Consider the following 16,421-nt stretch of genomic DNA (forward strand, 5'->3'; position numbering starts at 1 on the left):
TCCCTCTTGATGTTCTCGCCCCAACAAGTTCCTCCCAAGCCCTCCTTTCTCCCTCCCCACCATCCATCTATAACACATGCCCACACCATCTCATTCATGACACTCTTATCATCTCCGTAATCTTTACTAGCTCCACCATTCTTTTTAATCTTCATATTTTAGATTATTCCCTCCTAAATACAGGAAGTTGTAGATCTGAAAGAATATATCTAGATATTGGAACATTTATCCTGACAAAGAAACAGTTCAAGTGAATTTTTATCAAGAAACACAACATATTACAATAAATCAGACTGAGTACACTTGTGGTATATCAACATCAGCCAATAGTTATAGAAGGCCAGAATTCACTTGACATTCTCGGTCTGTCCATTGCTCATGGTTCCGAAGGCCCTTACCAATAGGCGTAGGAGGAAGTGATGATGATGAATGCGATACAATAAACTAGAGTATGAATTAAAACACTAGTTTTCCTTATTATGGGTTAGCCAACAATCAGATCATAACTAAACTCTGCAACTTTAAAAGAAAAGTAATTAGATGCAAAAAGAGTGCACAGGAACTACAAGAGGTGTATTCCATAGTATGGCTCAACAAGAAATACACCAGTTACCTCAGCTCACTATGGCCTATGTTTTATTATTTATCTATTAAATTTTCATAAGATTACTGGTCACTGACATTTTGTATATTAATACACTTTCGAAGACCCTTCAGTCTTAATTTACACCGAGAATGTACACTGAAACCAACGCATCTCCTGTGTGACAATTATTTTCAATGCCTCTATAACCATTAACTCAGCTGGCCTTTCCCAAACGTTTTGGAGGTTTTGCGTTGATAGTTACATCAGGCCCATTCCACCCAAATTGTTCGATTATTAACGTTAGATGGCTCTTCTCAAAGAGTTCTTCCACTGGAGGCATTACACCAGAGAAGTATTGGTCCACTATTGCCTGTGCTAGATATGTAGTTTTACAGCAATATATGATGATGTAGGACATGGTTGTCAGTGGGTTGACCATCCTCTCAAAGAATGACATACGGTCATCAAACGGCAGCGCAGTGGAAGGCACCACAGATATTGGAAACCAATTCTCTTGATGCCTGATGGAGAAGAATTCGACTCCTGTAGTACAGAAGATGATGTAGACTCCGTCGTAGTCAAGCAGGAATGGAGCCGCAATTTCTTTTATGAAGCTAGTCATAACACCTGTGTCAAACTCGTTCCTCTTCTCACAGAGTTTCTTGGTTCCATTGTCATTCCACATTTTGTGACCAATATTCGTAACAGCAGCCTTGACCCAGTCAAAGCCATCGAAAGGACCCTGTGATAATCAAAGATATTGAAATCTTCCAGGTATCCAACAGGAGTTGCCAAGCTCATTTCTGTAACGTTATGGTGCCTGAAATCGATAATTATCGCATAATATAGATTCCTGAATGTTGTTGGCATGACTCCTTTCGATTTGTTGTATGCCAGATATAAATTTAAAAAGAGACTTGACAAATACATCTGAAAATACTGTAGGTACATGAATACAAATGTAATGATGCTAGTAATATTGTAAATAAAACAGTGGAAATTTTTGCTACTTTAAGGCATCCGAAATACAATAAAAAGTTAGAAAAAAGGAAGAATTGACATTTTCTAACAAATAGTTCTGATTATCAATATTTCTACGATATAAGTTGATGTCAGAAAACCAGAGATGCACAATGAGCATCAAGTTGAAGACTATCAAAGATAACAGAACAGAGAAATCTTGGCTTTATCTCATGGAAGACCCAAGGTATTCATTTGACAAAATACTCTCATCTCCAATACTTCTCGGGTATAACTTGATGTCACAAAAACAGAGATGTACAATGAGCATCGAAATGACGAAATGAAGTTTGTAAAGTATAACAGAACAGAGAAATCTTTGCTTTACCTGGAGGAAGGTCCAAACGTTGACACTAGAGTAACAGAATGTCCAGCGTCCCTAAAAGCTTCTGAGGGAGGCCTTATTAGGTGATAGAGGCTTCGTGCTCCAACTGGACCAAAGATTAATAGCTTATAGGGCCTCGACACAGATGACATCGGAGTATTAGTTTCTCCCACACTGGCCTTCTATTGATGCAGCTGCAGTAGCATCAGCAAAACTACCCAGTGTCTTTGCTAATATTCCTTCAGGAAAATTTAGTCATGATGGGAAATCTAGTTTGGGACAAATTACGATATCTCAGACTCATTTGCAAGAGGAAGAACAAGGATGCGTAACAGGAATAATAGTGGGAAACAGTGAAACGGGAAGACTAAGACGAAAGACAGAGAAAGGAAGAAATTAAACAAACTACAAAACTGAAGAAAAGAAGAAAACGATAGAAAATTAAGAAGACAAGATAGTGATAGGGGAGAATAATTAAGAAAACGTATGGCCTCTCCCACAAGATAGGAATTTATTATACGGATAGAAATATGTCGGATTGCAATTATATCATCGTACGCATTACATTATATATATATATATATATATATATATATATATATATATATATATATATATATATATATATATATATATGCACGGACATTAGGTTTACTTGCATTAACAACGTTTATTGAAATGCACCCGTAAGCATCGAATGTTTCTTTAAAAAATCCGAAGGACCACAAGACCTGTGAACAAGTGCATGAAACAAGTGCATGGTGGCGTAATAATTCGTACCTAAAGAAATCCAGGTATTGATTGAACTGTGGAGGATTATTTTTTGCTTTTTCGGCAAGATCCAGAGAGAGAGAGAGAGAGAGAGAGAGAGAGAGAGAGAGAGAGAGAGAGAGAGAGAGAGGGTGGGGTAATTAGTGTAATGACTGTATGTTGTGAGAAAGACTGTTGGTATAATTGAGTGTTTGTTTATATTGTTTAGCTAGCTTAGGACAGTGGTGGATGTCTTGAGGGAATGCTTTTTTTATTTAAATGCAGTCAGATGCAGTTCAGTGTGGTTGTGAGTGCTGGGATTATTATTTATTTTCGACAAATTTGGAAGTGATTTTTTTATTTCCACAGTAAGTACTATTTTACTCATCTTTGCGAGGAGTGATTATGAATGATAGAAACATTATTTATCGCTGATTATAGTGCGATAGTTTAGTTAGCTAGGAGTGTTCGAAAGTGTTTTTTTTTTTTTTTTCAACAGCCGTAATTCCTCCTTTGTAGTGTTTAGTTTGGTCTGGACTGAGTGGCTGGCCGTCCATAAACATAAATAGCTTGATGATGACGACCATGAATGTAAAATTATTTTTGGAATAGACCATTGATAAAGAATTCTTGACCAGTGATGAGGCCCGTAAAATAAATATTCCTTTTTGTTTGTGATGATGATGATGATAATGATGACGACGACTAAGATAACCACCACTTAATTGACTGCTCAGTCAACTTGACTGGAGCCGGAGGTCGAGTGTTGACCGCCGAACTGGCAGATTGTCTTGCAAAGACTGGGCAACTTCATATGTCGAGTGTTAGGCCATAGATTTACTTAATATAAACATTTCTTTGGCTGTGGTGAATTTTGGTTTTAAGTTTTCTTTGGGTTATTTTAAATTTGCTTTCTTTATTTATTTACAGTAGGTTAAGATGTTGTACTAAGTGTGGTTGTTTGGTAATGTTTAGTTTTAAGGATTATAGTTTTTAATGATTAAGTATAGATAATCGAGATTCATTTGAACGCAGTTGATTTTTTTTTTTTTTTTTTTTTTTTTTTGTAGGGAAATATAGTATTAAGGTTATGTTTTGTTTTACTCTTCCCTCTGTTCAGTACTCCAGTTGACGTAAAAGTAAGGGGGAAGATTGTGTTGCGGGACATTAGTCTGGTGGAGTGATTCTAGGGTGTTTGGGCTTGGTCTTAGCACAGATTGCTATAACAGTGATGTTATTACTAATAACCATGGTCGTAACTTAATTAAACTGTGTAAAATACTTGACGTTTAGGTAGTTAACGGGAGATTTGGTGGGGACAGTCAAGGCCGTCTCGAAAGAAAGCTAGGTCACTTGAGGGGTAAGAAAGGTTCCATGTGTTCGGAGTAGTGCTATCACACTGCTACTGTAGGCTGAGTAAAGGGGTCGCTCTCTATTTCTTCGCAATTTCCTGCTGTTATTACAGAAAATATTACTGTTTTGGTATCCAGACTGTTAAAAAATAATGTATTTTAAATTGCAAAAAGTGTTTGATTTTTTTTGGTATTTCTTTAAAAACTTAATTGTTACAATTATATTGTTTATTTATTTTGCCTTAACTAAACCATAGAGAGTGTACTGTAGTTTTTTAAAAAAGAGATGATATCCCAAAGCAGGAAAGTAGCTGAAAAACAACTTCGTAAAAACAATAAAATAAAAAAGTTGTAGCATACTAACAGTGTACAGTATGTGTTGTATTTTTTATTTTTAATTAGGCTAGTACCACGGGAAAGTATTATTTTGATAATGTTGTTACTTTTTTTCATCTAATTTTTAACCAGATTATCAAGACTGTCTCCCATTGGTGTGTAAGATTCCTTATTTTTCCATGAGGGTTATCATCTGTAGACAGTAGAAAAAAAAAAAGAAACAAGTGTGTATGTATAGTCAGTGCTTGTGTGAGAGAAAGAAGGGTTTGTGGATGACCAGGTGGCTTTGCCAGGTGTTCCCGTTAGCCTGAGGACTTAATCTGAACCGTCTTGTCACAACTTAACTCCTACCTTTTCCCAAGGTCTATAGGTACTCTATATATAGACCTTGCCTTTTCCGACTCCATATCAATCGACCTACTTCTACCCCCACTGAGACGGCCTTGGGACAGTGGCGTAAGGGATTTCACTTGTTTCACAGCTAATGGTAAAAGCTATATTGACTATTTTATTGTTTCTCCTAAACTTATGAGTAGCATTACGGATTTTAATGTTGAGCAATATGACAGGTGTCTGTCCGATACTCACTGGCCCTCTCTATGGTATTACGGTTGGAAGAGACTTGTAATATGAGACCACCGGAAATACAGAAGGAGGAAAATTTAGATTTAGAGTAAGGAAACCCATGATATGAATAATTCTGAATATGAAGAACTTAAAACAAAATGGACAAATGACATAAAAAATGAGTATATGGAAGCATTCAGTACTAGAGATATTAATTTATTAGACCAGAAATTAGATTCACTGAACCCTTTGAATGTAACCCAGAATATTATGGATGATATTGTAAAAGATTTAGGAAAATTATATATTGACCCTGCCAAACACATTGGCATTTGTAAAAAAGTTTATCAAAATAAACCTAAAACTAGGGATTGCAAAAAGTTTAGCAACCCATGGTTTGACAAAGACTGTTCTAGTAAAAGAACTGAATATATGAAAGTAAAAAACAGGCTTAAGAAAATCAAAACAAATGAAGCTAGAAACGAACTGAAAGCTAAAGCTAAAACATATAAGGGAATAATTAATAAAGCTAAGAAATCTTTCAGAAAAAAATTCATAGAAATGTTAGAAATCTGAGAAAAAGTAGTAGTAAGGATTATTGGGATTTGTTAAAGAATACTGATAAGAGTGAGCTGATTTGTAAAATTGCACTTGGAACATTTCGAGATTATTTTGCTAAAATCAGTCGAGTTAATGCTGAACCTGGTGAGAGTGAACACCCTGGTAATTTCGACCCAAGCCTTATTAACCAGTTAGTTAACGAAGAATTAAATAGAATTTTTACAGTTGATGAAATACAAATTCAAATAAGAAAACTTAAGAGTAGAAAAGCATGTGGTATTGATAATATTATAGATGAGTTCCTTAAATACTACCCTCATGATAGGCTAAATGTGATATGCAAAATTTTCAACATTGTGTTGATCTCCTCAGTTGTTCCATATTATTGGTGTATAGGGATAATAAAACCCATATTCAAGAAAAAGGATCCCCTGACGACCCAGATAACTATAGGGGTATCACACTACTGAGCTGTGTAGCGAAGCTTTTTACCGCTTGTGTCAATAAAAGGTTGACTGATTATATTGACAGCACTGGTCAACTTGGTGAGGAGCAGGCTGGTTTCAGGGAGGGATATAGTACTCTAGATCATATTTTTGTATTGCATTCACTTGTTAATTTCTATTTCCATCGAAAAAAGAGAATATACTGTTTGTTCGTTGATTACAGAAAAGCATTCGATTTGGTTGACAGGTCGTCCTTGTGGGGAAAAGTAATCTCACATGGTATTAATGGTAATATTATGGATGTCATATATAATATGTATAATAATGCAAAATCATGTGTAAAGCAGATTCATAAAATTTCTAACTTTTTCGCATGTAACATAGGTGTAAGACAAGGTGAGAATCTTTCCCCATTACTTTTTGCCATCTACCTAAATGATTTTGAGTCTTCTCTTAGCAGGGGGTATAATGGGATGGATATGTGTTCAAGGGAAATAAATGAAAAATTAAGTAGTATTGATTTAGAAATGTTTTTGCGTATTTATGTTTTACTTTATGCTGATGATACTATGGTAATGGCTGAATCCCCAAAGGAATTACAAAAAACCTTAAACAAAGTAAAAGTATATTGTAATACTTTGAAACTTCAAATTAATGTTTCAAAAACTAAAGTAGTTGTATTTTCTAGAGGAAAAGTTAGAAATGTCCCGAATTTTAGATATGGTGAGGAGAGCATCGAAATTGTAGATGATTATATTTACCTTGGTACTACGTTTAATTATAATGGTAAAATGGATAAAGATATTAAGAAACAAGTCATTCAAGCACGTAGAGTATTATTTAGTATGTTTATTAAACGTAAAAAACTTGAATTACCCATTGATATCAACTGTGATCTATTCGATGCTCTAGTTGTACCAATTTTGACTTACGGTTGTGAAATATGGGGTTACCACAAACTAGATCATGTTGAAACATTTCACAAGAAGTTCATGAAAAATCAGCTCTGTGTGAACAAGCAAACAGCAAACTGCATGGTATATGGGGATCTTGGCAGATTCAAAATTGAAATATTTATTTGCAAACGGATGATTGGATTTTGGTTGAGAATTGTAAAATCAAAGGCGTCTAAATTGTCAAATGTTTTTTATCGTTTTCTTAGAATTATTTACGAGTCGATTGAGTATGTCTAGTTGGATCCATAAAATTTAAACTATCCTTGATTCATGTGGTATGTCAAATATATGGGAACATCCAGAAAATTTCAATCACACGTGGATAATAAATAGCCTAGAAATAAAACTCAAAGATATAGAGAGACAACAGTGGCATGCAGAAGTAGAGATAAATATATTGTGTAGTAATTAAAAAAAATTTAAGACAGAATTTGGCCAAGAGAAGTATATTATAAATTTAGATATACCAGAAAGAATTGCCCTTAGTAAATATAGGTGTGGTACCCACAAACTTCCTGTAGCAACTGAAAGATATTCTAGGCAGGAGAATCAGCACCCTTGCACACTATGCAACGGCATTGAAGTTGGGGATGAATATCATTATGTTTTAGTTTGTCCTGTGATTAGAGAAATAAGAGAAAGATACCTAAAGCCCTACTATTGTAGAAGACCTACCACTTTTAAATTCAATCTGCTCCTCAATACAAGTAGTTCTAGAGAACTGAAAAGACTTGCAAAGTTTGTTAACCTTTTAATGTCTTTATTTTAGATTTAATACTTTCTAGGATTTTCATTATTCTGGTTTATTTTTCAATGTATGTACTTTCCTTTGTCAGAATACCTTTTATGCTTTAATTATGTACTTGCTAAATATATGTGTACATAAATATAGTTGTAATCTATTGGTCTCTTCTGTTTGTAGTTTTTGTGTAAAATATATTTGTGTGATTTTGTAATTCTCATACTCCGGAAGGGATCGATAGAATAAAATTTGCCTTTGCCTTTGCAACGTCCCCCCAAGGAACCACCTTTTCAAGATCCCACAATCTCAAACATTGGATTCGGATGATATGCAGATTAAATATTTGGGTTCTAATGATGTAGGAGGCTATCTGTAGGTTTCTAGGGGTATTTGAAATCTAACAGGGCCCCGGTTCCAGTTGCATTTCAGTTAATGGAATAATAAGATTCCAGTAGCACTTCCGGTAACTGGAGAATTTCTTTCAATGTTAATCAAGTCTGGATGGAAGTTAAATGCAGGTGATATAGAGGGCTGGCGATTTTAAGTTTTAATTATGTAGTATTGAATTTTGCAAATTTGCAAACAAATTTACTCTGTTGTTTTATAGAGATGTAGTAGAGATGTAGGTTTATTCTTTTTATTAATTTTCATAATTTCATTCGTTTATAATATGTAGTTTGATGCTGATATCAGTTAATCTTATAATCATTGTTACAGGTTGTTTTAATTCATGTCTAATCAAATTTTATTTTTAAGCATTTTCTTGACACCTGTAGAAGATTTTCATGGCACTGTAGTTTTTGAGATTACCTTTATTAAAGGGAGTTTTCTTTTCTAATACAGCATATTTCCATGCATTTGATTATAGATATATTACCATTTTAAAGTGCATATAGATTTTGACAAAGTTCTTTACAACAATTATAATGGACTTGACTTTTTTTAGTAATATACTGTGAGTGACATGCATAAAGCAGATTGTTTATATGTTTGGGTTTTATATAGAATTAGCAATATAACTATTTACATGTGCGTACCAATGCAGTTTTTTTTTCTTTTTCAAACGCTTTTACACTATCCTGACTCAAGATTTCCTTTCCTGGATTTTATGAACCATCGTTTCAATACTTTGTATCTGTTTCTCAAACGTTCTTGGCCAGGTTTTTTTTATGCGCCGCGGTATGTATTGATTCCAACGTTGGCTTTGGCACGGGTTTGTATTATTCTCTCTCTCTCTCTCTCTCTCTCTCTCTCTCTCTCTCTCTCTCTCTCTCTCTCTCTCTCTCTCTCTCTCTCTCTCTCTCTCTCTCTCAAGAAGAAGAGGAAGAATAGTTAGAAAAAGAAGATGAAGGTTAGTCTGTGTGTACAACCCAGGAACATAAGTGGTGAGCTATCCTTAAATCTGCGCTCTTTGGTTTAGATGTAACAGTTCCATCTTTACCTAAACCACATGGCACTGTCACTCACTGTCCAAAGGAAAACGGCAACCCTTTTGGCTGATGTGTTTGACAGTAAGCAGAGTAATGAGAAACTAGGATCTTCCTTATTCCTGTTTTCCTGAGACTTAACTAACTGGTTTAGCTTTTCGGTCTCGGGAAATTAAAGCTTTCTCGGTGGACCTTGATGCATATGGAGGTGTAAAATCAAACAATATTTCCCCTTTGTTTTTTATAAAGACTGTAGAGATCTTAGCTCTCAAGTTTCTTAAGCTGTGTCAGTTGTCATGAAAATCTATAGTATGCTTAGTCTAAAGAGACTAAAAAGAAAGATTTATGAAAAGTCCAAGATGAGCAAGCAGGATTTAGAAAAGGTAGAAGTTGCACTGACCAAATTTTTTTTGAGACATTGTGCAACGATGCATAGAATATAGAAATCCAGTTTTGATGGCATATTTATACTGAGAAAAAGCCTTTGATAGTTGGAGAGATATATACTATCTCCCCAGTACACAAACATATTAGGTTTAGCCTACCTCTACAGAAACATGCATTAGTAAAGCAAATAAACTTTAGACATAAATCAAATTTTTTCTCTTACCGTATTTATTGAAGAAGTTACAAAGAGAATAAATTATGCTATCAGCATTCCCTTTGATCATGATGACCAACATCTGTAAGGAGCTAAGCGTGTTAACTGTCTTACGACCACTTATAATAAAGTGGGTGAAAGTGAATATGATACCATATGCTCACCGATTGGAAAGTCTATAACTGTAAAAGACCATTCTCCTTGGTTTGATGGAGAGAGGGAAAAAAAGACGTAAAGAAAGGAAATGGAATAGGTTAAAAACTGAAGGTACTTGCGGGGAATACAAAACTGCTGCGTGTCAATATAACTACTTACTAAGAAGGAAAAAAGTTAATACTATAAGAGAAACATCGTTAAAGCAGCAACAGACATAAATAAATTATATCGTCTCCTGAATGGTATAATTGGAATTGTAAAAGAAAAAAAGCTACCTGATGGATACAATGACCAAGAACTAACAAATAATTTTTTAGTATTTAAAAACAAAATTGAAAATATAACCAGGTCATTTGTAAATACTCAACATCATATTAATGATACACCAGGCACACAGACAAAATTAATAAGATTTAACAACATAACATAAGATGACATCACCAGAATTATCAACAGAGCAAAGAAAACAAACTCTGCGATCGATCCTTTTCCAATATCTGAGGTAACTGGAAAGCAAAACTTTTCTAGCCTAGTGGAAATAATAATTAGAATAGCAAATGCAAGCATTGATGAATGTAAGTTTCCTAAATCTGAGAAAATGGCTATAGTCACACCAGTTTTGAAAAAATGCACTGGACTACCAGGAATTAAGCTTATATAGACCTTTGTTTCAAAAGTGCTTGAATATGTAATTCTTGAACTAGTCAGTCACTTAGAAGTAATTGAAGCTTTGCCTGACAATCAATCTGCTTACAGAAAACTATACTCTACGGAGACAGCCATCTGCTCTGTTGTAAATATGCTGGAAATTATGGATGAAAATAAATGTGGTATTTTGATATAGCTCGATCTCAGTGCTGCTTTTGGTACAGTTGTGCATGAACTGCTACTAAATGATCTACGGTCCATCGGCGTTGAAGATCAAGCCTTCGAATGCGTAAAAGACTACTTAGTTGGTAGAAATTAAAAACTCTTATTCATCATATGAACCCTCAAGCAGAGGGGTACCCCAGGAGAGTGTACTTGGCCTAATCTTATTCTTCATCTATACTATTGGTCTATCGAATATACTACAAAGGCATGGCGTGAAGTTCAAATTATTTGCGGATGACACACAGTTTTACTTCTCTATAAATGATATATATGACACTACTGAAACTCTAAACAAAATCCTTGATAGTATCAGAGAATGGATGACATTTAAACAACTAAAATTAGATGAGAACAAAACTGAATTCATGGTGGTGGGTAAGAGAAACAGCATGAGAAACTTGGGTGATATTCAAATGAACATAAATAATGACTCGGTGCCGATGTCTAGTTAAGTTCGAGAATTAGGTGTATATCTTGACTGTAACCTGTCTCTAAATGCCCAAATAAATAACACAATAAAAAACTGCTGGTTATCATCTAAGAAATATTGCGTCTATAAAAAAGTACCTGGACTAAAATTCTGTAAAGAAACTTGTGATAAAATGTGTTATTACCAGGATTGATTACTGCAACTCTAGTTCAATTTGCCAAAAGTGCAACTTAAGAAATTACAAAACATAATAAACAGAGGAGCAAGACTGATAAAAGGTGTCCCACCTAGAGAAAGGATCACCCCTATACTAATTGATTTATACTGGCTGCTGATTAAAGCGAGAATTTAATTTAAAATATGTACAATAACCCACCAAGTTATCAGAACCGGTCGTATAAAAATACTTAAGAGAATTGCTAAATTTGCACAGCCACAAATAGTGTCGACACGAGAATAGTTACAGATGGCTTCAAACTGTTGGAACCTAGATATGTCTACTTTAGGCTCCAGAACTTTTGAATATGCAGCCCCGAGACTATATAATAAGCTCCCACGAAACATTCGAATGATTGAAGACATTAAGGCTTTTAAGAGGAAACTGAAGACTTTCGTATATAAACTGTCTTACAACAGTGACGATTTAACAGTAAATGAACAATACGTTATCTGAAATGTTAAATACTCTGAACAAACAAGGTAAAACGACAGCAGAGGTCCTGTAGAGAGACGGGTTCTCCTGCTGTATGGAATCGGAAAAGCAGCCATCAAAGTAAGTGAAGTAAAGAGTGTTCTTTTCATCATTATTGAATTTTTGCAAAGAGTCCTTGTTGATGGGTACCATTGTAAGTATAGGATTATGTTATCTGGTGATCCTCAGGGTAGTGTTCCAAAGCCATTACTTTTCATACTATAGTGTATACACATGACATGTGGTTTGGCCTAGAATACAAGCTCTTTGCATATGCAGATGATACTGTCTTTGTATCAATGCCATCTCTTGGATGTAGATTTGGGGTTGCTGAATCCCCTAATAGAGATCTAGCTAAAATTAGAGCGTGGTGCAAATTATGGGACATGAAGTTGAAACCCAACGATACTCTTAAGTATGATTGTTAAGTAGGTCCAGGACAGTGTTTTCACATCATCCGGATCTCTACATTGATAATATTTCTTTTAACTCTGCAGGATTCTTTTTAAGATTTTAGGTGTGATTATTGATAGCAATAATAACAATATATTCTGAAGAAGTGTTTCAACTCTTTCATTTTGTCTTTTTCAAGTAATGGTCTTCTTCTATTCAGCCTCGGAAGCTCATCTTGGTTTGTTGGACAGGAACTTACGATCTATTAAATTTCTTAATCCTGATCTAGATATTAATCTCTAGCACCGTCATTCAGTTAGTTCGTTATGCCTGTTATGAAAATGATTTTTCATAATTCTGATCATCCTTTGCATTCAGATCTTTCCGGAAAGTATTATCTGTTCATAATACTAGGTATGCAATTAATTCTAATAGTTACGCCTTCTCCATCATAGGGATCAATACTACAGTACATAATATGCAAGAAAATTTATTCCAGTTACGACGAAGTTGTGGAATAATATTCCTAATGAGGTAGTTGAATCGGTGGAACTTCAAAAGTTCAAACTTGTAGCGAATGTCTTCATGTTCAACAGGGTGACATAAATATATCTTTATAGCGTATGTATGGAAGATCTATATTAATATTGTTACTATTAGTATAATTTTATTTTATTTGTTCGTTACATCTGTTGTAGTTTTACTTATTTCCACATTTCCTTTTATCTTTGGACTATTTTATTCTCTTCGAGCCCTTGACCTTGTAGCATCCTGCTTTTCCAACTAAGGTTGTAGCTTAGCTAGTAGTAATAAATATATATCATCATCTCCTCCTACGCCTATTGACGCAAAGGGCGTCCATTAGATTTTGCTAATCTTCTATATCTTGAGCTTTCAATTCAATACTTTTCGATTCATTGTCTATTACTTCGTGCTTCATTGCCCTGAGCCCTGTAGGGCTGGGTCTTTCAACTCTTCTAGTGCCCTGTGGAGTCCAGCTGAACGTTTTGTGAACTAATCTCTCTTGGGGAATGCGAGAGCATGCCCAAACCATCTCCATCATGATTTCATCAATACGTGGCACTCAAGTAATCTCTTATCGTTTCATTTCTAATCCTGTTCTGCCAATTAACTCCCAATATCCTTCTGAGGGCTTTGTTCTCAAATCTACTAAACCTGTTGGAGATTGTTTCATTGTCACCCCATGACTCATGTCCATAGAGTAACACTGATGTCACTAAACTGATATATAGTCTTATTTTTATATGTAACTAATTTCAGGCTATTTGATTTTCAAATTTTAACTAACCTAGCCATTGTCTGATTTCCTTTCTTCAATCTTTCAATAAACTCTAATTCTAAAGACCCTGTATTGGAGATCATAGTTCCTAAATACTTGAATGATTCTGCCTCATTAATCCTTTCTCCTTCTAACAATATTTCATTTTCTATTGTATACTCCTGGCTAGTACTGTGGTAATGTGTTCGTCTAGCATTCGCATGGCGGCAGATCGATCCCCACCCGGGACCGTGAGTTTAAGCTGTATACTGAGGAGGCCACTGCTGTGGTTGGGAACCACAATGAGGGTTTGGCTTACCCGGATGACCTTCTGGTGACCATCCATTCTGATGGAACTGGAACTGAAACCAGACACCTTTACCCTTAACTTTACTCTGTACTCATCATGTCTGCCTTTCTTTTATTCATCTTCAGCCCAACCTCGCATGATATTTCATGCATTCTGGTAAGCAAGCATTGCAAATCCTGTGGTGTTCTGCTAACAATGACAGCATCATCAGCATACTCTAGGTCTGGTAAATTCCTATCACCAATCCAGTCCAATCCTTCTCCTCCATCTCTGACTGTTCTATGCATTACAAAATCCATGGGGAGGATAAACCGCATAGGTGACAACACATTCCCTTGGAGTACTCCGCTGTTTACTGGAAATTCATTTGATAAGACTCCATTAACATTAACTTTGCAGTTACTATGCTCATGAACAGACTTAATCAAATTTATATATTTAAGGTGAATTCTGCAATAACGTAGAACTCCCCACAAAATTGGCCTGTGCACACTGTCCACAAATGTTATCAAAAGGGGATTTTTATATTCTACGCATTGCTCTACATGATTTCGGAAAATGAAAATTTGGTCAGTGCAACTTCTACCTTTTCTAGATATTGCTTGTTCATCTCTCAGCTTTTCATCAATCTTTCTCTCCAGTCTCTTTAGAATAAGCATATTACATATTTTCATAACATCTGACGTAAGTGTTATGCCTCTGTAATTATTGCAGTCAGTCAGGACTTTTTTTTTTTTCCAACACTCCTAACTCCTATTCATCAGGTTTTGCCTCTTCATGCCACATTCTACAAAATAATCTTTTAAGTAGTCTGGGAGTTCTTTCATTTTCGGTCAGTATCATCTCGGCAGTTATTCTATCTTTTCCCGGGGCTTTCCATATCTGTAGTTTTTTTATGATAGCTTCGACTTCAAACACGCTGAATTCATTCATGGGCACATCAAGATCTTCATCAGCTTCAGGTATATCAATCAAGATATTCCCTTCATATCTCTTATTCATAACCACACTAAAGTGTTTCATCCAACGTTGTCTTTCTTCATCTTCTGTTGCTATAACAGAACAATGTCTCTTTTTGATGGGTATATGCTTTTTCTTCTTTCCCCCAGTAGATTTCATTATTAATTCTATGAACAATTCTTACACCAATGCCACTCCCTGAATTCATAGCTTTGTCAGCCTCATCTGCTTTCCTGTCTAAATATTTTTACCCGTCATTTCTGGCTTTTCTTTTGACCTCACAGTCAATACAGGAATACTTAGTATGCTCTACCATGTAATTTTCATTACTTCGTCGAAAACTTTTAACAATCAATTTGTCTTTGTCTCCTTTTTATGGTATCCTAAGTATCATTTGACATCCATGAATTTCTCCTTGTAACTGGGTGTCCCAAGACTTCACTACCAACTGACTGATATATAAACTCAATATCACACTATTCCTCATTAATTGTCTGTTCTTCGTCTCTTGAGGTTTTTAAGACTGCAAATCGATTCCTACATTAAATTGCAAATGTTTCTCTGTGCTCTTCATTTAAAAGATTAGTTGCATCAAACCTAGGTATTCTATTCATCTTCCTGTTGGGTGCTTTCAGTTTTAATTTCATCGTGGCAATGAGGAGCGGGTGATCACTACCAATATCGGCATCTATGTAGCTTCTTACATTTGTCAGTCCTCATCCTCTCTTTATTAATAACAATGTGATCTATCTGATTTTGTAAATACCACATGGCGAAGTCCATGTATACTTGTGTTGAAAAAGAATACCTCCAATGACAAGATTGTTTGCTGAACAGAAACTTAAGAAACGTGTTCCATTTTCATTTGCAACTTCGCCAGACCCTCGACACCCATCACATTCTTTATCACTTGAGTATTTCTTCCACCTGTAGCATTGAAGTCGCCAATCACAAGTTTTATATCTCTCAGGAATCTCATTTATTACCCTCTGCACTTGTTCATAGTATTCACCTTTCCTTTCTTCAGGGGAATCATTTGTTGGGGCATAGCAAACTATAAAACTCACATTGCACTGCTTTGATTTAAACTTGGCTAGTAACAATCCACCACTAACAGGTCTCCACTCGGTTAATGCCTTTTCTGCTCTTGGTGTCATCATCTTTCCTACCCCTTCTCTTCAAACTCCATCTGATCTTCCTGAGTAGATATATACGTTGCCTTGGTCTAATCTTTCCGTACCAATCCCCTTACCACCCCAAAATAAAACGAATATAAAGACCACATGTCTAAATAATAAACAGCTTATCATCACTACATGTTTATATCTACACACACACACACACACACACACACACACACACACACACATATATATATTAATATATATATATATATATATATATATTAATATATAATATATATATATAATATATATATACACACACAGTATTTACATTAAATGAACTTTCTGCTTGGGGGTATGAATCTTTTATACATTATTATTATTATTATATATATATATATATATATATATATATATATATATATATATATATATATATATATATATATATATATGGCCGTGTGAGAGAGAGAGAGAGAGAGAGAGAGAGAGAGGAGAGAGAGAGAGAGAGAGGAGAGAGAGAGGAGAGAGAGAGG

The sequence above is a fragment of the Palaemon carinicauda genome, chromosome 19, assembly GCF_036898095.1.
Source record: "Palaemon carinicauda isolate YSFRI2023 chromosome 19, ASM3689809v2, whole genome shotgun sequence".
In the NCBI taxonomy this organism is placed as follows: Eukaryota; Metazoa; Arthropoda; class Malacostraca; order Decapoda; family Palaemonidae; genus Palaemon; species Palaemon carinicauda.